General features: G+C 44.3%; 1 protein-coding gene and 2 long non-coding RNA genes across 8 annotated transcripts in view; 1 reads left to right on the forward strand and 2 right to left on the reverse strand.

Moving 5' to 3' along the window:
- LOC135539268 (myosin heavy chain, embryonic smooth muscle isoform-like) overlaps positions 1–23,276 on the reverse strand; it is a 94,261-nt gene that overhangs the window by 8,960 nt on the left and 62,025 nt on the right. The window lies entirely within an intron of this gene.
- LOC135539265 (uncharacterized) lies at positions 1,525–4,335 on the forward strand. Its single transcript, XR_010455591.1, has 3 exons — positions 1,525–1,561; positions 1,742–1,843; positions 3,840–4,335. It is a non-coding gene; the product is annotated as an uncharacterized LOC135539265 (long non-coding RNA).
- LOC135539271 (uncharacterized) lies at positions 5,265–20,722 on the reverse strand. The gene is made up of 3 exons (XR_010455593.1): positions 20,659–20,722; positions 18,859–19,329; positions 5,265–5,898 (listed from the first exon to the last, which is right to left on the reverse strand). It is a non-coding gene; the product is annotated as an uncharacterized LOC135539271 (long non-coding RNA).

Consider the following 23,276-nt stretch of genomic DNA (forward strand, 5'->3'; position numbering starts at 1 on the left):
CTGCTATAACAGCCTCCACTATTCTGAGAAGGCTTTCCACTAGATGATGGAGCATTGCTGTGGGGACTGTGGGAGCAAATATAACACATAGACAAATGCATAAGATGTACAGAATAGCTGAACATTAAAACCAGACTACATGAAGAGAAGGACACATAGAAGCCTAGTCCAGCTGGACATACAAAGGTCAGAGGTTGTATAAGGAGGGGGTCAGCCAAAGGACCAACTGATGGATTACAGATATCAATCACATCACAGGGGAGATACAAGTCTGTTTGATCTTAGACAACCCTATGAAGTGAAGGCGACCAGAACAGCTGGGCACCCTAAAGCTAAAGGAGATGAAGACACACACACAAAAGGGACACAGAGTTAATTACAGAGCCAAAGCATAGGGCTGTAAAATAGAGGAATGTAAACTATTTTTAGTATAGCTGGACATGCTAGAAACTGAGGAGACACATAGTCTGCTGATCCTGGATAGTCCACAAACAAAGTAATGCTTTTAGCTAAATACAAGAACAAGGCAAGGGTCTTGTCATCATAATCTGACGGAAAGCAGGTATGGGCGTTGTTGAGCTGAACAAGCGGGATGCACGGATTGGAATGTAACTTTATTTGCATGTGGGATGGGCTCATATGCAATATGTGGATAAATACTGGAGCCGGGGCTCTGGGAAGTGGAGTGTGTTCCATGGACCTTCCCGGCTTGCTATATTCTTGTATTAAAAAGCCGAATTGACTTCACAAGTTCTGTAATGCGTTGTATTTGATCCGATTTTCTACTACAAAACCTGCATTATAAACTGGGTGGTTCTTCTTTACACTATTAAGAGGCGCTGAAACCTGCATTATAAACTGGGTGGTTCTTCTTTACACTGTTAAGAGGTGCTGAAACCTGCATTATAAACTGGGTGGTTCTTCTCTACACTGTTAAGAGGTGCTGAAACCTGCATTATAAACTGGGTGGTTCTTCTTTACACTGTTAAGAGGTGCTGAAACCTGCATTATAAACTGGGTGGTTCTTCTTTACACTGTTAAGAGGTGCTGAAACCTGCATTATAAACTGGGTGGTTCTTCTTTACACTGTTAAGAGGTGCTGAAACCTGCATTATAAACTGGGTGGTTCTTCTTTACACTGTTAAGAGGTGCTGAAACCTGCATTATAAACTGGGTGGTTCCAGGTTCATCATGAGTGAGACATTAAATTCATAATAGTTATTATCTCTAATTGATCAATATAAGTAATTCATACGAAGATCTAAGATCAGATCACAGTTTCTAACTATTTACTGTGTTGTTTCCTCTGGTGTTTTTCAAGCTACCACCCCCCGCCCACCCACCCCATCCTCCTCTCCTCCCAAAGCCCTCCCCAACCCCCTCCCCCCCTCTCTCCTCCTCCCTCTGTCTGTCTCTGGGTTGGTGGCTGCTCTCTCCATCTCTCTGATCATTCTACTGGTCCTGTTCTGCAAGAGGAACAAAGATGTAGCAGCTGAACCCAGAGATGTTACGTATGCTGACGTGAGAATCATACAGGAACCAGAATCCAGGAGAAGGAGAGGTACACACACACACACACACACACACACACACACACACACACACACACACACACACACACACACACACACACACACACACACACACACACACACACACACACACACACACACACACACACACACACACACACACAGTACAGTGTCTTTATGTCTTTAAACCATTGTCTCTTCTCCTCTAGAGAAGTCTCCAGGAGCTGATCGAGTCGACTCTGCAGTGAAGACTGTAGTACTGTATAAGACTCTAACATACAGCCATGTATAATGAGTATTCAACACCACAGGTACTGTAATACTGTATAACACTATAACACCACAGGTACTGCAATACTGTATAACACTATAACACCACAGGTACTGTAATACTGTATAGCAGTGCTTTGGTTCAACAATAAGTACCTCGGTCAAGTCTTGATTTACTGGAGGAAATTGTGAGCCAACCAAGTATTTAAATCACTAATACAGTCTAATAATTTCTCCATGGAGCCTAAATCCTCTGGTGTCACAGAAATTGAAAATCGTGTATGGTCTGCGTAGCATTGAAAATCAATGCTGTGCTATCTGATAACTGATAAGGGGTAACCTATATAAACTGAACAGTACTTAATAATGCGTTCAGAACTACCCTGTGGGCAACAAGGTATAAATCCACAGTGGTGATCAGATAAAGCAACATCAACTATAGAGGATATGTCAATAGAAAGCCCCTTGGTAATAACCAGGTCCAGAGTATGGCTGTGGTTATGGGTGAGCCCAGTAGAAAGCCCCTTGGTAATAACCAGGTCCAGAGTATGGCTGTGGTTATGGGTGGGCCCAGTAGAAAGCCCCTTGGTAATAACCAGGCCCAGAGTATGACTGTGGTTATGGGTGGGCCCAGTAACATGTTGGATAAAGTCCATAGAGCTAAAATGATTCAGAAATTCAATGGCATTGGAGTCAGTCTTTTTGTCAACATTTAAATCGCCCAACACAATGATTTTTATCACAGTTCACAAGGACAATAGATCAGAGAAATCAGTAAATAACGTGGGCTATACAAGGTCATGATGCTCTGGTCTGGTGGCTGACATTTAAACAGTATAACATGATGCTCTGGTCTGGTTGCTGACATTTAAACAGTATAACATGATGCTCTGGTCTGGTTGCTGACATTTAAACAGTATAACATGATGCTCTGGTCTGGTTGCTGACATTTAAACAGTATAACATGATGCTCTGGTCTGGTGGCTGACATTTAAACAGTATAACATGATGCTCTGGTCTGGTGGCTGACATTTAAACAGTATAACATGATGCTCAAAATACCCAAAGTCACCAAGCCAAATATTCTTACAACTCAAAGCATTCGTAAAAATAGAGGCTGTCTCCACCCCACACATAGACATATCAGAGCAGTAGATCTGCAGTAGATCTGTGTCTGTTTGAGGTTGTAGCTGTTTGTGAACAACATCACCCATTGTTAAACACCTCTGTTCCTCTGTCACACATTTCATCATTTTTAGGTCATTTAACTCTTGTCCAGAGCAACTTACAGTAGTGAGTTGATACATTATTGTACTTTGTCCTGTACTGGTCCCCCGTGGGATTTGAACCTACAACCCTGGCGTTGCAAGGGCCATTCTCTACCAACTGAGCCTCACAGGAAAACAACACACACACACACACAAGTGTATAACTGTATCTAACTACACATTAAACACTGAGACCTGTTGGGGTCTATAAATGTATCTAACTACACATTAAACACTGAGACCTGTTGGGGTCTATAACTGTTCCTGTGGTGTTGGAGGTCTTCACTGCAGTAGACTGGATCAGCTCCTCTGTCCCTCACTCATCTCTCTCTCCTCTCTCTTTACCTAGTGACCCTGTTCATCAGAACGTCATGGCGTTGGAGGTATTCACTGTAGTAGACTGGATCAGCTCCTCTGTCCCTCACTCATCTCTCTCTCCTCTCTCTTTACCTAGTGACCCTGTTCATCAGAACGTCATGGTGTTGGAGGTCTTCACTATAGTAGACTGGATCTGCTCCCCTGACCCTCACTCATCTCTCTCTCCTCTCTCTTTACCTAGTGACCCTGTTCATCAGAACGTCATGGTGTTGGAGGTCTTCACTGCAGTAGACTGGATCTGCTCCCCTGACCCTCACTCATCTCTCTCTCCTCTCTCTTTACCTAGTGACCCTGTTCATCAGAACGTCATGGTGTTGGAAGTCTTCATTGTAGTAGACTGGATCTGCTCCCCTGACCCTCACTCATCTCTCTCTCCTCTCTCTTTACCTAGTGACCCTGTTCATCAGAACGTCATGGTGGAAGGAAAAATATGCTCTCTTCAGCAGCGGTGAATAACCACAACCCTGTCAGTCCATCTCTTAACTTCTCCTTTCTCTTATCTTCTCTCTCCCTCCTTCCTTTTTCACACCAACGGACTTATCTTTAGACACTGCAGCCTTGACCTCCATCAACAGCTTCAGCAACAGAGAGGTGCGAAGTTTCCACAACACAGTTAGAGTTAGTTTATCATGAGAACATACAGACACCACTGACTGGAACCAGCTGACAGTATCAGTTGTAAAGACGTCATTACTACTAACAGAAGGAAAGTTGTAGTGTTGTGTCCATGATGAATGATGTGAAGGCTTCAATGTGTTTTATATTCTAATTGTTTATGTAAAATTGTAAATTGCATTTTACTTGAATGTTATTGTGTGTTTATCTTGAGCAACACCAGTTTATGGTGCCAACTTGCCAAATAAAGCTTCCATGACCTGTCCACTAGATGGCAGTGCTCCATGTGTTGTATCCTGATCTGTCCACTAGATGGCAGTGTTCCATGTGTCCACTAGATGGCAGTGCTCCATTTGTCCACTAGATGGCAGTGCTCCATGTGTTGTATCCTGATCTGTCCACTAGATGGCAGTGTTCCATGTGTCCACTAGATGGCAGTGCTCCATTTGTCCACTAGACGGCAGTGCTCCATGTGTTGTAATGGTGTAATACTAAACACTGTGATACATCTATTACATTCCCTGGCTGCAGACATGGATGATAATTTAAATAGAAGTTGTCCCTAACCACAGATCTAGGATCAGATTACTCTACCTACAATTCTGACGCCATGCTGTCAAATAAAATAAAATTGTATTCATCACGTGCTTAATACAACAGGTGTAGACCTTAACATCTCTGTCTGTCTGTCTGGTGGAGTGGTTATGGTGGTTGCTCCCCAAACCAGAGAGATCAAATCCCAGAGAAACAGTTAATGGAGAAACTTCTTGTTGTCTTTGTGGGCCTGAAAGAGCAAACCAGAGGTATATAGGGGAAAAGGGGCTAGTTCCCATCAAATAGCAAGAATGAAGTGACACCTTGTTTCAAATGTAATTTGAATAGAGTTGTGATAACATACTATGCTGTGGAGTAACAACACAACCATACTCTGCAAAAGCCAACTTTTACCTGGGGCCATTCTTTGTAGACCATTCAAAGGTGTTCCTAGTCTTGGTCCCCCTGAAGAAAGAAACATGTTAAGATAGTTTACAAATAGTTGTAGTAGTAGTTATGGTGGTGAATTCCCAAAGGAGAGGTTGTGAGTTAAATTCCTTTCACGCCAACTTGCTTTTGCTGCCTTGACAGAACAATGTTGAGGTGGGAACCGGAAGTACGTTAGACCGAACGAGAAATTGGATTATAAAATTATACAATGTTGAGGTGGGGTTCGTTAGTTTTTTTATTTAAGAAATAGCCATGGGAACACTCAGACATAATTTACAAACAAAGCATGTGTTTAGTGAGTCCTCCAGATCAGAGGCAGTAGAGATGACCAGGGATGTTCTCTGTTTAGTGAGTCCTCCAGATCAGAGGCAGTAGGGATGACCAGGGATGTTCTCTGTTTAGTGAGTCCTCCAGATCAGAGACAGTAGGGATGACCAGGGATGTTCTCTGTTTAGTGAGTCCTCCAGATCAGAGGCAGTAGGGATGACCAGGGATGTTCTCTGTTTAGTGAGTCCTCCAGATCAGAGACAGTAGGGATGATCAGGGATGTTCTCTGTTTAGTGAGTCCTACAGATCAGAGGCAGTAGGGATGACCAGGGATGTTCTCTGTTTAGTGAGTCCTCCAGATCAGAGGCAGTAGGGATGACCAGGGATGTTCTCTGGTTAGTGAGTCCTCCAGATCAGAGGCAGTAGGGATGACCAGGGATGTTCTCTGGTTAGTGAGTCCTCCAGATCAGAGGCAGTAGGGATGACCAGGGATGTTCTCTTGATAAGTGTGTGATATGGACCATTTTCCTGTCCGGCTTAGCATTTGAAATGAAACAAGTACTTTTGGGTGCCAGGGAAACTGTCTGGAGTAAAACATAAATTATTTTCTTTAGAAATGTAGTGAAGTAAAATTAAAAGTTATAAAGAAACAGAGAGTAAAAGTACAGATATAAACAGAATGTAGTGAAGTTTTAAATACATTTCTGTTAAGTAATTTACACCACTGGACTCAATTACCTCGACTAACCGGTGCCCCCACACATTGACTCTGTACCGGTACCCCCTGTATATAGCCTCTACATTGACTCTGTACCAGTACCCCCTGTATATAGCCTCCACATTGACTCTGTACCAGTACCCCCTGTATATAGCCCCCACACATTGACTCTGTACCGTAATACCCTGTATATAGCCTCCACATTGACTCTGTACCGGTACACCCTGTATATAGCCTCCACATTGTTTCTGTACCGTAATACCCTGTATATAGCCTCCACATTGACTCTGTACCAGTACCCCCTGTATATAGCCTCCACATTGACTCTGTACCGGTACCCCCTGTATATAGCCTCAACATTGACTATGTACTGGTACCCCCTGTATATAGTCTCCACATTGACTCTGTACCGGTACCCCCTGTATATAGCCTCCACATTGACTCTGTACCAGTACCCCCTGTATATAGCCTCCACATTGACTATGTACTGGTACCCCCTGTATATAGCCTCCACATTGACTCTGTACCGGTACCCCCTGTATATAGCCTCCACATTGACTCTGTACCGGTACCCCCTGTATATAGCCTCCACATTGACTCTGTACCGGTACTCCCTGTATATAGCCTCCACATTGACTATGTACTGGTACCCCCTGTATATAGCCTCCACATTGACTATGTACTGGTACCCCCTGTATATAGCCTCCACATTGACTCTGTACTGGTTCCCCCTGTATATAGCCTCCACATTGACTCTGTACTGGTTCTCCCTGTATATAGCCTCTACATTGACTCTGTACCAGTACCCCCTGTATATAGCCTCCACATTGACTATGTACTGGTTCCCCCTGTATATAGCCTCCACATTGACACTGCACCGTAGTACCCTGTATATAGCCTCCACATTGTCTCTGTACCGTAACCCCCACACATTGACTCTGTACCAGTACCCCCTGTATATAGCCTCCACATTGACTATGTACTGGTACCCCCTGTATATAGCCTCCACATTGACTCTGTACTGGTACCCCCTGTATATAGCCTCCACATTGACTCTGTACCGGTACCCCCTGTATATAGCCTCCACATTGACTCTGTACCGGTACCCCCTGTATATAGCCTCCACATTGACTCTGTACCAGTACCCCCTGTATATAGCCTCCACATTGACTATGTACTGGTACCCCCTGTATATAGCCTCCACATTGACTCTGTACCGGTACCCCCTGTATATAGCCTCCACATTGACTCTGTACCGGTACCCCCTGTATATAGCCTCCACATTGACTCTGTACCGGTACCCCCTGTATATAGCCTCCACATTGACTATGTACTGGTACCCCCTGTATATAGCCTCCACATTGACTCTGTACCGGTACCCCCTGTATATAGCCTCCACATTGACTCTGTACCGGTACCCCCTGTATATAGCCTCCACATTGACTCTGTACCGGTACCCCCTGTATATAGCCTCCACATTGACTATGTACTGGTACCCCCTGTATATAGGCTCCACATTGACTCTGTACCGGTACCCCCTGTATATAGCCTCCACATTGACTCTGTACTGGTACCCCCTGTATATAACCTCCACATTGACTCTGTACTGGTACCCCTTGTATATAGCCTCCACATTGACTCTGTACCGGTACCCCCTGTATATAGCCTCCACATTGACTCTGTACCGGTACCCCCTGTATATAGCCTCCACATTGACACTGCACCGTAGTACCCTGTATATAGCCTCCACATTGACTCTGTACTGGTACCCCTGTATATAGCCTCCACATTGACTCTGTACTGGTTCCCCCTGTATATAGCCTCCACATTGACTCTGTACCGGTACCCCCTGTATATAGCCTCCACATTGACTCTGTACTGGTACCCCCTGTATATAGCCTCCACATTGACTCTGTACTGGTACCCCCTGTATATAGCCTCCACATTGACCCTGTACTGGTACCCCCTGTATATAGCCTCCACATTGACTCTGTACTGGTACCCCCTGTATATAGCCTCCACATTGACTCTGTAGTGGTACCCCCTGTATATAGCCTCCACATTGACTCTGTAGTGGTACCCCCTGTATATAGCCTCCACATTGACTCTGTACTGGTTCCCCCTGTATATAGCCTCCACATTGACTCTGTACTGGTTCCCCCTGTATATAGCCTCCACATTGACTCTGTACCGGTACCCCCTGTATATAGCCTCCACATTGACTCTGTACTGGTACCCCCTGTATATAGCCTCCACATTGACTCTGTACTGGTTCCCCCTGTATATAGCCTCCACATTGACTCTGTACTGGTTCCCCCTGTATATAGCCTCCACATTGACTCTGTACTGGTTCCCCCTGTATATAGCCTCTACATTGACTCTGTACCAGTACCCCCTGTATATAGCCTCCACATTGACACTGCACCGTAGTACCCTGTATATAGCCTCCACATTGACTCTGTACCGGTACCCCCTGTATATAGCCTCCACATTGACTATGTACTGGTACCCCCTGTATATAGCCTCCACATTGACTATGTACTGGTACCCCCTGTATATAGCCTCCACATTGACTATGTACTGGTACCCCCTGTATATAGCCTCCACATTGACTATGTACTGGTACCCCCTGTATATAGCCTCCACATTGACTCTGTACCGGTACCCCCTGTATATAGCCTCCACATTGACTATGTACTGGTACCCCCTGTATATAGCCTCCACATTGACTATGTACTGGTACCCCCTGTATATAGCCTCTACATTGACTCTGTACTGGTACCCCCTGTATATAGCCTCCACATTGACCCTGTACTGGTACCCCCTGTATATAGCCTCCACATTGACTCTGTACTGGTACCCCCTGTATATAGCCTCCACATTGACTCTGTAGTGGTACCCCCTGTATATAGCCTCCACATTGACTCTGTACTGGTTCCCCCTGTATATAGCCTCCACATTGACTCTGTACTGGTTCCCCCTGTATATAGCCTCCACATTGACTCTGTACTGGTTCCCCCTGTATATAGCCTCCACATTGACTCTGTACTGGTACCCCCTGTATATAGCCTCTACATTGACTCTGTACTGGTTCCCCCTGTATATAGCCTCCACATTGACTCTGTACTGGTACCCCCTGTATATAGCCTCCACATTGACTCTGTACCGGTACCCCCTGTATATAGCCTCCACATTGACTCTGTACTGGTACCCCCTGTATATAGCCTCCACATTGACTCTGTACTGGTTCCCCCTGTATATAGCCTCCACATTGACTCTGTACTGGTACCCCCTGTATATAGCCTCCACATTGACGCTGTACTGGTTCCCCCTGTATATCGCCTCGCTATTTTTTATTTTACTGCTGATCTTTAATTATTTGTTACTTATATTTCTTGTTTTTTACTTAACACATTTTTCTTACAACTAAATTGTTGGTTTAGGGCTTCATTTCAGCATTTCACTCTAATGTTTAAACATGTAGTATTCGGCGCATGTGACAAATACAATTTGATTTGTTACACATGAAAACATGATGTGATCCTGGTGTGACATTATTGAAGCTGTGCTGACACCTAGTGGACATCAAGAGAAACAACACCATACACACACACTAACACAGATGGGATGCTTTACATAAGTTGCTATTTTTTATTAGACACTAATATATATGTCCAATAAACAGACGTAAGCTAGCGCGAGGAAGCACTCTTTGAAAGGAGGGAGTAGTGTAAGGACCCTGTGTTTATAAGAGCAGGATAGGACCCAAGCTTTTGCGCGCCGGTCCTCGGGCTAGAAGGTTGAGGGTTCAAGACCCTGCCTGTTTCAATACAGTATATACAGTACTGTATAACAATTGTGTACAAGCCACCTACCTAATAAAATACTGGGGCTTGCGGTCATTAGTTACATTTCAACCACAGCGATTCCCTAATTGAGGCGCAACAGAGTTCACCGGCAAATGCAGGAACACCGGAAATAATTACTAAACCAACGAACGAGAAATGGTGGAGGCAACCAGCATGAAGAGAGACATTTGTCCGAATAAACGTGGTGAGTGAAAAACGTAATTACATAGCTCACTCCCTACCCCGTATCTCATTCTACTGTTATATGACTCTGTATGTGTTGTTTGTTGACAACCTTGTTATTTATGACGTTTTGGAACGGATTCCTGCTGGAACGTTCCTCAGATTATACCCACCCCTCAACATGATGCTGGAGAGATATTTACGTTCCTCAAATTATACCCTCAACATGATGCTGGAGAGATATTTACGTTCCTCAAATTATACCCTCAACATGATGCTGGAGAGATATTTACGTTCCTTAAATTATACCCACCCCTCAACATGATGCTGGAGAGATATTTACGTTCCTCAAATTATACCCACCCTTCAACATGATGCTGGAGAGATATTTACGTTCCTCAAATTATACCCACCCTTCAACATGATGCTGGAGAGATATTTACGTTCCTTAAATTATACCCTCAACATGATGCTGGAGAGATATTTACGTTCCTTAAATTATACCCACCCTCAACATGATGCTGGAGAGATATTTACGTTCCTTAAATTATACCCACCCCTCAACATGATGCTGGAGAGATATTTACGTTCCTCAAATTATACCCTCAACATGATGCTGGAGAGATATTTACGTTCCTCAAATTATACCCTCAACATGATGCTGGAGAGATATTTACGTTCCTCAAATTATACCCACCCCTCAACATGATGCTGGAGAGATATTTACGTTCCTCAAATTATACCCACCCCTCAACATGATGCTGGAGAGATATTTACGTTCCTCAAATTATACCCTCAACATGATGCTGGAGAGATATTTACGTTCCTCAAATTATACCCTCAACATGATGCTGGAGAGATATTTACGTTCCTCAAATTAAGAGTTCTATTCAGCTATGTTACTACTTATCTGGAATAAGGAGTTCTATTCAGCTATGTTACTACTTATCTGGAATAAGGAGTTCTATTCAGCTATGTTACTACTTATCTGGAATAAGGAGTTCTATTCAGCTATGTTACTACTTATCTGGAATAAGGAGTTCTATTCAGCTATGTTACTACTTATCTGGAATAAGGAGTTCTATTCAGCTATGTTACTACTTATCTGGAATAAGGAGTTCTATTCAGCTATGTTACTACTCATCTGGAATAAGGAGTTCTATTCAGCTATGTTACTACTCATATGGAATAAGGAGTTCTATTCAGCTATGTTACTACTTATCTGGAATAAGGAGTTCTATTCAGCTATGTTACTACTTATCTGGAATAAGGAGTTCTATTCAGCTATGTTACTACTTATCTGGAATAAGGAGTTCTATTCAGCTATGTTACTACTTATCTGGAATAAGGAGTTCTATTCAGCTATGTTACTACTTATCTGGAATAAGGAGTTCTATTCAGCTATGTTACTACTTATCTGGAATAAGGAGTTCTATTCAGCTATGTTACTACTTATCTGGAATAAGGAGTTCTATTCAGCTATGTTACTACTTATCTGGAATAAGGAGTTCTATTCAGCTATGTTACTACTTATCTGGAATAAGGAGTTCTATTCAGCTATGTTAATACTTATCTGGAATAAGGAGTTCTATTCAGCTATGTTACTACTTATCTGGAATAAGGAGTTCTATTCAGCTATGTTAATACTTATCTGGGGGGAACAGACATGTTAACCATTCAGGCTGTGGGGGGAAACAGACATGTTAACCATCCAGGCTGTGAACAGACATGTTAACCATCCAGGCTGTGGGGGGAAACAGACATGTTAACCATCCAGGCCGTGGGGGGGAACAGACATGTTAACCATCCAGGCTGTGGGGGGAACAGACATGTTAACCATCCAGGCTGTGGGGGGGGAACAGACATGTTAACCATCCAGGCTGTGAACAGACATGTTAACCATCCAGGCTGTGGGGGGAACAGACATGTTAACCATCCAGGCCGTGGGGGGGAACAGACATGTTAACCATCCAGGCTGTGGGGGGGAACAGACATGTTAACCATCGAGGCCGTGGGGGGGAACAGACATGTTAACCATCCAGGCTGTGGGGGGGAAACAGACATGTTAACCATCCAGGCTGTGAACAGACATGTTAACCATCAAGGCCGTGGGGGGCACAGACATGTTAACCATCCAGGCCGTGGGGGACAGACATGTTAACCATCCAGGCTGTGGGGGGAACAGACATGTTAACCATCCAGGCCGTGGGGGGAACAGACATGTTAACCATCCAGGCTGTGGGGGGAACAGACATGTTAACCATCCAGGCCGTGGGGGGAACAGACATGTTAACCATCCAGGCCGTGGGGGGGAACAGACATGTTAACCATCCAGGCCGTGGGGGGGAACAGACATGTTAACCATCCAGGCTGTGGGGGGAACAGACATGTTAACCATCCAGGCTGTGGGGGAACAGACATGTTAACCATCCAGGCCGTGAACAGACATGTTAACCATCTAGGCTGTGGGGGGGAACAGACATGTTAACCATCCAGGCCGTGAACAGACATGTTAACCATCCAGGCCGTGGGGGGGAAACATGTTAACAATCCAGGCAGTGGGGGGGACCAGACATGTTAACCATCCAGGCTGTGGGGGGAACAGACATGTTAACCATCCAGGCTGTGGGGGAACAGACATGTTAACCATCCAGGCTGTGGGGGGGAACAGACATGTTAACCATCCAGGCTGTGGGGGAACAGACATGTTAACCATCCAGGCTGTGGGGGAACAGACATGTTAACCATCCAGGCTGTGGGGGGAACAGACATGTTAACCATCCAGGCCGTGGGGGGGAACAGACATGTTAACCATCCAGGCCGTGGGGGGGAACAGACATGTTAACCATCCAGGCTGTGGGGGGAACAGACCTGTTAACCATCCAGGCTGTGGGGGGAACAGACATGTTAACCATCCAGGCCGTGGGGGGAAACAGACATGTTAACCATCCAGGCTGTGGGGGGTAACAGACATGTTAACCATCCAGGCTGTGGGGGGAACAGACATGTTAACCATCCAGGCTGTGGGGGAACAGACATGTTAACCATCCAGGCCATGGGGGGGACAGACATGTTAACCATCCAGGCTGTGGGGGGTAACAGACATGTTAACCATCCAGGCTGTGGGGGGAACAGACATGTTAACCATCCAGGCTGTGGGGGGAAACAGACATGTTAACCATCCAGGCTGTGGGGGGAACAGACATGTTAACCATCCAGGCCGTGGGGGGAACAGACATGTTAACCATCCAGGCTGTGGGGGGAACAGACATGTTAACCATCCAGGCCGTGAACAGACATGTTAACCATCCAGGCCGTGGGGGGGAACAGACATGTTAACCATCCAGGCTGTGGGGGGAACAGACATGTTAACCATCCAGGCTGTGGGGGGAACAGACATGTTAACCATCCAGGCCATGGGGGGGACAGACATGTTAACCATCCAGGCTGTGGGGGTGAACAGACATGTTAACCCGTGGGGTATCAGACACGTTAACCATCCAGAATGTGGGAGTGAACAGACATGTTAACCATCCAGGCCGTGGGGGGGAAACAGACATGTTAACCATCCAGGCCGTGGGGGGGAACAGACATGTTAACCATCCAGGCTGTGGGAGGAACAGACATGTTAACCATCCAGGCTGTGGGGGAAACAGACATGTTAACCATCCAGGCTGTGGGGGACCAGACATGTTAACCATCCAGGCTGTGGGAGTGAACAGACATGTTAACCATCCAGGCCGTGGGGGGGAAACAGACATGTTAACCATCCAGGCCGTGGGGGGGAACAGACATGTTAACCATCCAGGCTGTGGGGGGAACAGACATGTTAACCATCCAGGCTGTGAACAGACATGTTAACCATCCAGGCTGTGGGGGGAAACAGACGTGTTAACCATCCAGGCCGTGGGGGGGAACAGACATGTTAACCATCCAGGCTGTGAACAGACATGTTAACCATCCAGGCTGTGGGGGGAAACAGACATGTTAACCATCCAGGCCGTGGGGGGGAACAGACATGTTAACCATCCAGGCCGTGGGGGGGAACAGACATGTTAACCATCCAGGCCATGGGGGGGACAGACATGTTAACCATCCAGGCCGTGGGGGGGAACAGACATGTTAACCATCCAGGCCGTGGGGGGGAACATGTTAACCATCTCAGACAACAGCTAAAATCAAGGAGGAGACCCAGACTCTCGAAAAGTTTAAGAAGGAGATGAGACTCTGTACAACTGGACAATGGAAGTTCAGCAATGGGCTAATACAGGTAAAGAATACATCAAATAAATCATCCTAAATGTAACTCTCCTGGACTGTCACCTTGACCTAGTGGAGAGGCTTGCGTACTCAATGACCCTGAGAGCTAACCCTTAGAGGGCATACTCCAATGACCCTGAGAGCTAACCCTTAGAGGGCGTACTCCAATGACCCTGAGAGCTAACCCTTAGAGGGCGTACTCCAATGACCCTGAGCGCTAACCCTTAGAGGGCGTACTCCAATAACCCTGAGCCCTAACCCTTAGAGGGTGTACTCCAATGACCCTGAGAGCTAACCCTTAGAGGGCGTACTCCATCGACCCTTAGAGGGCGTACTCCAATGACCCTGAGCTCTAACCCTTAGAGGGTGTACTCCAATGACCCTGAGCTCTAACCCTTAGAGGGTGTACTCCAATGACCCTGAGCGCTAACCCTTAGAGGGCGTACTCCAACGACCCTTAGAGGGTGTACTCCAATGACCCTTAGAGGGCGTACTCCAATGACCCTTAGAGGGCGTACTCCAATGACCCTTAGAGGGCGTACTCCAATGACCATTAGAGGGTGTACTCCAATGACCCTGAGCTCTAACCCTTAGAGGGTGCACTCCAATGACCCTGAGCTCTAACCCTTAGAGGGCGTACTCCAATGACCCTGAGCTCTAACCCTTAGAGGGCGTACTCCAATGACCCTGAGCTCTAACCCTTAGAGGGCGTACTCCAATGACCCTGAGCTCTAACCCTTAGAGGGCGTACTCCAATGACCCTGAGCTCTAACCCTTAGAGGGTGCACTCCAATGACCCTGAGCTCTAACCCTTAGAGGGCGTACTCCAATGACCCTGAGCTCTAACCCTTAGAGGGCGTACTCCAATGACCCTGAGCTCTAACCCTTAGAGGGTGTACTCCAATGACCCTTAGAGGGCGTACTCCAACGACCCTTAGAGGGCGTACTCCAATGACCCTGAGCGCTAACCCTTAGAGGGCGTACTCCAATGACCCTTAGAGGGTGTACTCCAATGACCCTTAGAGGGTGTACTCCAATGACCCTTAGAGGGTGTACTCCAATGACCCTTAGAGGGCGAACTCCAATGACCCTGAGCGCTAACCCTTAGAGGGTGTACTCCAATGACCCTTAGAGGGTGTACTCCAATGACCTTGGGAGCTGAGTGGTCCTGGGAGCTGAGTGGCCCTGGGAGCTGCGTGGCCCTGGGAGCTGAGTGGCCCTGGGAGCTGCGTGGCCCTGGGAGCAGAGTGGCCCTGGGAGCTGCGTGGCCCTGGGAGCTGCGTGGCCTTGGGAGCTGCGTGGCCTTGGGAGCTGAGTGGCCCTGGGAGCTGCGTGGCCCTGGGAGCTGCGTGGCCTTGGGAGCTGCGTGGCCTTGGGAGCTGAGTGGCCCTGGGAGCTGCGTGGCCCTGGGAGCTGAGTGGCCCTGGGAGCAGAGTGGCCCTGGGACCTGCGTGGCCCTGGGAGCTGCGTGGCCTTGGGAGCTGAGTGGCCTTGGGAGCTGAGTGGCCCTGGGAGCTGAGTGGCCCTGAGAGCTGAGTGGCCCTGGGAGCGGAGTGGCCCTGGGAGCTGCGTGGCCTTGGGAGCTGAGTGGCCCTGGGAGCGGAGTGGCCCTGGGAGCTGCGTGGCCCTGAGAGCTGAGTGGCCCTGGGAGCGGAGTGGCCCTGGGAGCGGAGTGGCCCTGGGAGCTGAGTGGCCCTGGGAGCTGCGTGGCCCTGGGAGCTGAGTGGCCCTGGGAGCAGAGTGGCCTTGTGAGCTGCATGGACAAAGTAAGTAGTATGTTTGTGTGTCACAATAACTATGTTTCTGTTTTGTTATCTGTGTTTGTTCAGTTGCTCAAACACAGACCACACTGCCATTAAAGTTACAAATCCACATTGCATTCTTGTGAATTTACAGCTGACCTACTCACAAAGAAAATAGCCTTTGACCGGGTGATGCTCCTGAGACAGCTGAAGGAGGAAGAGGTAATTGTCCTAAAGGAAGTCCAGCAGCACTGGGAAAGCCTAAAGAGGGGATCGGAGAATGTGCAAGACCTGGCTTCACATGTGGCACCTGACCTAAGCAGGCAAAGTAGGGTGACGTTCATTAATATGTATTGATGTTGGCACCCTGTAATTGATATTGTATTTAAGGAATACGTCATTGTATTAGTAGTAGGGGAACGTTCATTAATATGTATTGATGTTGGCACCCTGTAATTGATATTGTATGACCTCGTGGAAGAGGACCTAGATGACAGCATCCACTACAGCTCTGATGACGAGGAATCTGTCCCAGACTGACGGTGTTCGTTTGGGTGGGTGCAGTTTGCATTGGGTGGAAAGGGATTCCATTTGTTTTGTAGATGTGCTTTGTCTGCCTTCCTAAGGAAAAATAGTTTGAACATTTTATGGAAAATAAAGGTTTATGTTTCTTCCTGGTTGACAATGTGATCATGGGGTACAGATTTGAGAAGGGTGCTCGTCTGTTACTGCTTTTGCCCGGTCACATGACCAGGTCACATGACCAGGTCACATGACCCCTTTAAATGGCCAATCTGCAGTTGATACATCCACTTATGGATGCTTGAAGAATATCATTTATAAATGCCTCATGAATATAGTTCAACTGCCGTACCCCATCAGATCCCAAAATAGATGTTTTTGTTCTACTCCAATGTTTGTAAACAAAGTAAATGTAAACATACACTAGCATGTGTCCAACTCATTCCACGGTGAGCCTGCGGGTTTCACTCCTCCCATGGAGCTACATCAGTACATTAGTCATGGGATTTTAAGTTAAGGTGACCAGATTTCTGAAATTAAAACCGGGGACATTTACAGGTCGGAGGTCAATATATCATTACAATATCCAATGTTATTATCTATTATATATAATATCAATATATGATTAAATATCCAATGTTATTAATCTATTATATATAATATCAATATATCATTAAAATATCCAATGTTATTAATCTATTATATATAATATCAATATATCATTAAAATATCTATGTTATCTATTATATATAATATCAATATATCATTAAAATATCTGTTATTATCTATTATATATAATATCAATATATGATTAAAATATCCAGTTATTATCTATTATATATAATATCAATATATCATTAAAATATCCACTGTTATTATCTATTATATATAATATCAATATATCATTAAAATATCCAATGTTGTTATCTATTATATATAATATCAATATATCATTAAAATATCCACTGTTATTATCTATTATATATAATATCAATATATCATTAAAATATCCACTGTTATTATCTATTATATATAATATCAATATATCATTAAAATATCCACTGTTATTATCTATTATATATAATATCAATATATCATTAAAATATCCACTGTTATTATCTATTATATATAATATCAATATATCATTAAAATATCCACTGTTATTATCTATTATATATAATATCAATATATCATTAAAATATCCAATGTTGTTATCTATTATATATAATATCAATATATCATTAAAATATCCACTGTTATTATCTATTATATATAATATCAATATATCATTAAAATATCCACTGTTATTATCTATTATATATAATATCAATATATCATTAAAATATCCAATGTTATTATCTATGAAATAAAGGGGGATAATTCCGGTTTCATGTATTTAGTCTAACAGGCCCACTGTGACAGAGAAAACAACTATATTATAGAAAAACTATAGACAAGACAGAACTGATCTGAACAGCCAATCAGTGGTCCTGCTAGTCTGGGTAGAACTGATCTGAACAGCCAATCAGTGGTCCTGCTAGTCTGGGTAGAACTGATCTGAACAGCCAATCAGTGGTCCTGCTAGTCTGGGTAGAACTGATCTGAACAGCCAATCAGTGGTCCTGCTAGTCTGGGTAGAACTGATCTGAACAGCCATTCAGTGGTCCTGCTAGTCTGGGTAGAACTGATCTGAACAGCCAATCAGTGGTCCTGCTAGTCTGGGTAGAACTGATCTGAACAGCCAATCAGTGGTCCTGCTAGTCTGAGTAGAACTGATCTGAACAGCCAATCAGTGGTCCTGCTAGTCTGGGTAGAACTGATCTGAACAGCCAATCAGTGGTCCTGCTAGTCTGGGTAGAACTGATCTGAACAGCCATTCAGTGGTCCTGCTAGTCTGGGTAGAACTGATCTGAACAGCCAATCAGTGGTCCTGCTAGTCTGGGTAGAACTGATCTGAACAGCCATTCAGTGGTCCTGCTAGTCTGGGTAGAACTGATCTGAACAGCCAATCAGTGGTCCTGCTAGTCTGGGTAGAACTGATCTGAACAGCCAATCAGTGGTCCTGCTAGTCTGGGGAGAACTGATCTGAACAGCCATTCAGTGGTCCTGCTAGTCTGGGTAGAACTGATCTGAACAGCCAATCAGTGGTCCTGCTAGTCTGGGTAGAATAAGAGCAGAAGAGAACATGTGACCTTTAAAAAACAGAAAATAGTCTATGTGAAATATTTAACATAATGAAGAAATAAGACGGTGATGAGATTATGTAGTTACCACTTATTCCAACCTAATCTGTATATTTCTCAGAAGAATGTATCTTCTTCAGGATTGCTCTGTCTTTGGCCAGCTTCTCCATGAACTCCTGGCAGGGGAGGTTGGCGTTTGTCTTCACAATAAGCATGGCCTTGATGGTAGGAACAGGGAACCTATTTCTTGCTGCTGTCCATAGAGCATTCATTTGGGAGAACACTCTCTCGACTGGTGTATTACTTCCAGGTAAGCACATGACAACAGACGCTAATCTAGCCAGGTTAGAGTGTGGGATGTGGTTCTCTTTGAAGTGGGTAACTCCATCTCTGACTAAGCGGTGTCTCCGATGTTTTCCATTATTCAAGCGATCCCCCCTTTAGGAACTCTTGCAGGCCAGTAACCTCGTCAAACAATGCATCCTCATTGATGGTCACATGGGGGCATTTTTCCTGCAGTGTGGCTGCTGCCTTCTGGATCTCTTCACGCTGAGGTTGCCTGTTTAAAAGGAGACAATATATATATTTTAGATTATCTGTGTGCTTTCCCCAATACCTGCAAGTAGTTCACAGCCGTAGTGAAGAATGATTGGGAGGTTTTGAGAAAGCTCTTTAGACATTGCAGCTCTTCAGTCTTTTCTACTCTGAAAATATGAAAATATCTTTGTGAGCGGGTACTCAACTTCAAGGGGAACCATACCCAAAGCTGTTCTGGCCGTGTTATGAATGATGTGGGCAGGACAACCAAAGCCAATCACCTCCCGCTGCAGAGCATTTTTAACTTTGGTATGGACATTGACCCTCCCCAGCCTATTCAGTCCTCCAAGGTTGGTATGGACATTGACCCTCCCCAGGCTATTCAGTCCTCCAGGGTTGGTATGGACATTGACCCTCCCCAGCCTATTCAGTCCTCCAAGGTTGGTATGGACATTGACCCTCCCCAGCCTATTCAGTCCTCCAAGGTTGGTATGGACATTGACCCTCCCCAGCCTATTCAGTCCTCCAAGGTTGGTATGGACATTGACCCTCCCCACTCTATTCAGTCCTCCAAGGTTGCTATTTGTGTTGTCGGCAGAGAATGACAACTTTGTTTTGCAGGTTACATTTTTGGATGAAAGAGCCATTGTTCCTCCTCTGTCTGCTCTTCTTCACTCTCCTTGTGTCACTCTTCTTACTCTCAACTTCCTGATCTTTCTTCCTTTCCTTCTCTTCACCTTTCCACCTCACTCTTCCACACTCTCCTTGCTTCACTCTTTTTACTCCCTTAATTTGTCCTTCTCCAATCTTTATTAATAAATAGAACACTATTAGATATAATACTTTGGTTAACAGATTCCCATTGCTTGCCTCATTTTGTATTTTATCTTAAAAACATTGTTTGGAATAATAAATTGGCAGGCTCTGTAATCATATCTTAACTTTTCCTCCTCTATCTCACTCTTCTTCCTATCCAGTCTTACTCCTCTCCACTTTAGCAGAAAACATTACGCTAATGTTATCCATGAAAATGTCTAAATATATGTTCACACAACTTATAATGCCAAACCATTACAATTGTAATCTACAAATGAATATTATCAGAATTAATTGTGCATTAATTTAATATAATCATATTTTCAAAATAGCCCGTCCACTGAATGTTTACATGTGAACGTTTTTTAACCTCGTTACCATGACAGCAGCTGGCGAACCGAGCAAGATAACTTAGTCGACATAGCTAATATTAGCTAGCATAACTTATTTAAAACCATATACCGCAGAACATTTAACTATACAATAAGTTGTGACATAACATCATTAGCTAGTATCTCAAACGAGTGTAATTTACCTGGCTTGAAAAGATGTTTGTGGTGATGTTATGCATTCACATGACACTTCCGGCCGAGTTTTCCAGAGCAGTTTCCTCTAAAACTGGCGCGAGCAAGGAGTTAGTAGAAGAAGAAGAGTGAATGAAGCTGCTGTCGCGAGCGGCCCCCTCTGCTGGACAAAACAAGCACAACAAGATTGAGACGTCAACCGGTTGACTCTGATGCCCGGTCTTTCTTGCCACGTAAAATATTATTTCACTTTGCAGTCTGTTTTTAACGCACAATTAAAAACGGGGACATCTCCAGCCGGTGACAGCTCACGGAAAACTGGGACGTCTGGTCACCCTATTTTAAGTCAACGATTCCTTATGTATTAATGAGATGTACAAATGCTGAACTAGTACTTAATACTTTGACCAGTTACTTCTAGACTCTCAAGTTGTTTTCCAGATGGCTACTTTACTTGTACAATAACTGACTCCCATCAGCTGCAGATGAAACCGGTTAGTTGAAAAATGTTGCCTAGAATATACAGACACTCGCAATGAATCATCAAAAGTATGGACACATAATGATTGAAGTGATTATTGTATTTTATTATTCTGACCCATGACATCTTCTGGGAAGAATAATGCATAGCCTTGTGTGTTAAGATACAAACGTGGAAATGTTTCTATTGAAATGGGGGTTGTCCCATCCTGAACAAGCCGGTTGCAAGTGACATACTCTTATCGATACTATTAGCAACACCGTATTATTACTAAAATTAGATGAAATAAATTTTATGCAGGCAGTCCTGACATAGTGGGAGAATTGTGAACATGCACGTATATATATCTGCATTGTTCGGACACGTCGTCGGTTTGGTTGTTCAGTCGGCTTGTTTTGGTTTTGTGCGTCGCAATGCCCGTGACGTAATAGACTACATTTCTGAATTTTCTGATTTCATTTTTAAAATATTCACAAATTATTCTTGCGCAATATTACTTTCATTTTAATGTCGTAAACATTGTCGGATTCTATTAAATAATTGATGTAACAGATAAAATCTTGTTACAGAAACCGGAAGTTGTGAACTACAAATGCGACACCATTTTGTAGTTCCTTTACTAACCCTAACCGTTTTTGTCATCAATATCTTTGCTATTATCATTCTAATTGATGTGTAGAATGATATGTACATTCATTAGGACATACATAACGCTGTACTGCATCAGCACATGCCAATTCAATGTCTGAAGTAGTGCACTTTTTGAAAGGTGTTTTTCGTGGTAACTATTTAAATTTGACATGTGTTCTTTTGATTTAATAAGGACCCCTTACTAAACCTTCATGTCAAATAACGTTCAGATATGTTAATCTATTCTTGATTTAAAAATCATCAACGTTTGGGGGAAAAGCCAACTGTTGGTGGTGCTACTGAGCACCCCATGGCCACCAGGGGGATTGCAGAATTATGTTTAATTCATGCATAGGATCATTTGTGCCAAGCCATACGACTGAGCCACAAAAAAAAATATATATCTATTTTTGGGGGACTCTATGACCCGAGTTGACCTCTTACAAAGGTTTCCTAGGGGTGTATAAAGGTTCATGGCAGAAAACAAGTGTGTGTTGTTAGAGTTGCGTAAATTCAAATCTGGTATCAGGATAAATATAACAATCAGTCACTGATTTTCTACTATGTATTTTTATTAGCTAAGTAATAAATGGCAAATGCAACTTTCGTATATACGGGCTCACTGTAATACCACGCAGGGCAGAACAGAGAACTCTATGTATGTAAACAGTGTTCTTATACTGTGATGGACATAGGCGAACCCATCTGTTGGCCTATCACAGTAGAGACTGGGCGTGGTTTAAACTTGCCCAGCCTATCGCAGGCACTCAGGCGGGTCCCCGCCTCTTGGAGTCCTCCCTCCGTTGATGTATAGATCCTTACTGTTCTGGTATCGCAGCCTAGTTACAACAGTTGCTCAGCTCCTGCTATTGTGTTGTTCAGTATTTTTCCATCTCAGTTAAACCTCGTGATGACCACCCCTCCCCATCACAACTTTGTAAGATACAGCAAGTCACACCATGTGCTCAGTATTGTTACATACAAACACAAGGACAAAGCATCTGCTGGGCTGTTATCTACAGTTTTGCAACATGCAGGTCACACCATGTTACTCAGTTCTTGTCACACACAAACAGGCAAGTAGCAAGCAGTTGTTTAATCTCATAATGATGCTCCAGTGCACAAATGCAGACACCTCACACAACCAACATCAGACAATATTTAATCATATATATGCTAATGGCTATAATGTAAAATACAGAATCCAACAATGTATAGAAATGCTTATATTAACATTGTTACATCGATATTGACGCTTCTAGAAGTTCAGAAGTAGCCATTCAACAGTCTATATGTGGCCTTTCAACCCCGATACCCATTACCCACAAGGCCTTATAACCACACCTCTATTGCCGTGGTCCTCGGCACATCATATTCCTGATGAGCAACAATGATGAACATTAATTCTCACTGCCTGTTCAAAAAAAGAAGTTGTGAAATTATTTGGCTTTCACCTTCATTAAATATGTTCTATGGACAACTAGCCTAGAGACCAAGCAGATAGATGGTCTGCCTCTA

The sequence above is a fragment of the Oncorhynchus masou genome, unplaced genomic scaffold, assembly GCF_036934945.1.
Source record: "Oncorhynchus masou masou isolate Uvic2021 unplaced genomic scaffold, UVic_Omas_1.1 unplaced_scaffold_893, whole genome shotgun sequence".
Classification (NCBI taxonomy): Eukaryota; Metazoa; Chordata; class Actinopteri; order Salmoniformes; family Salmonidae; genus Oncorhynchus; species Oncorhynchus masou.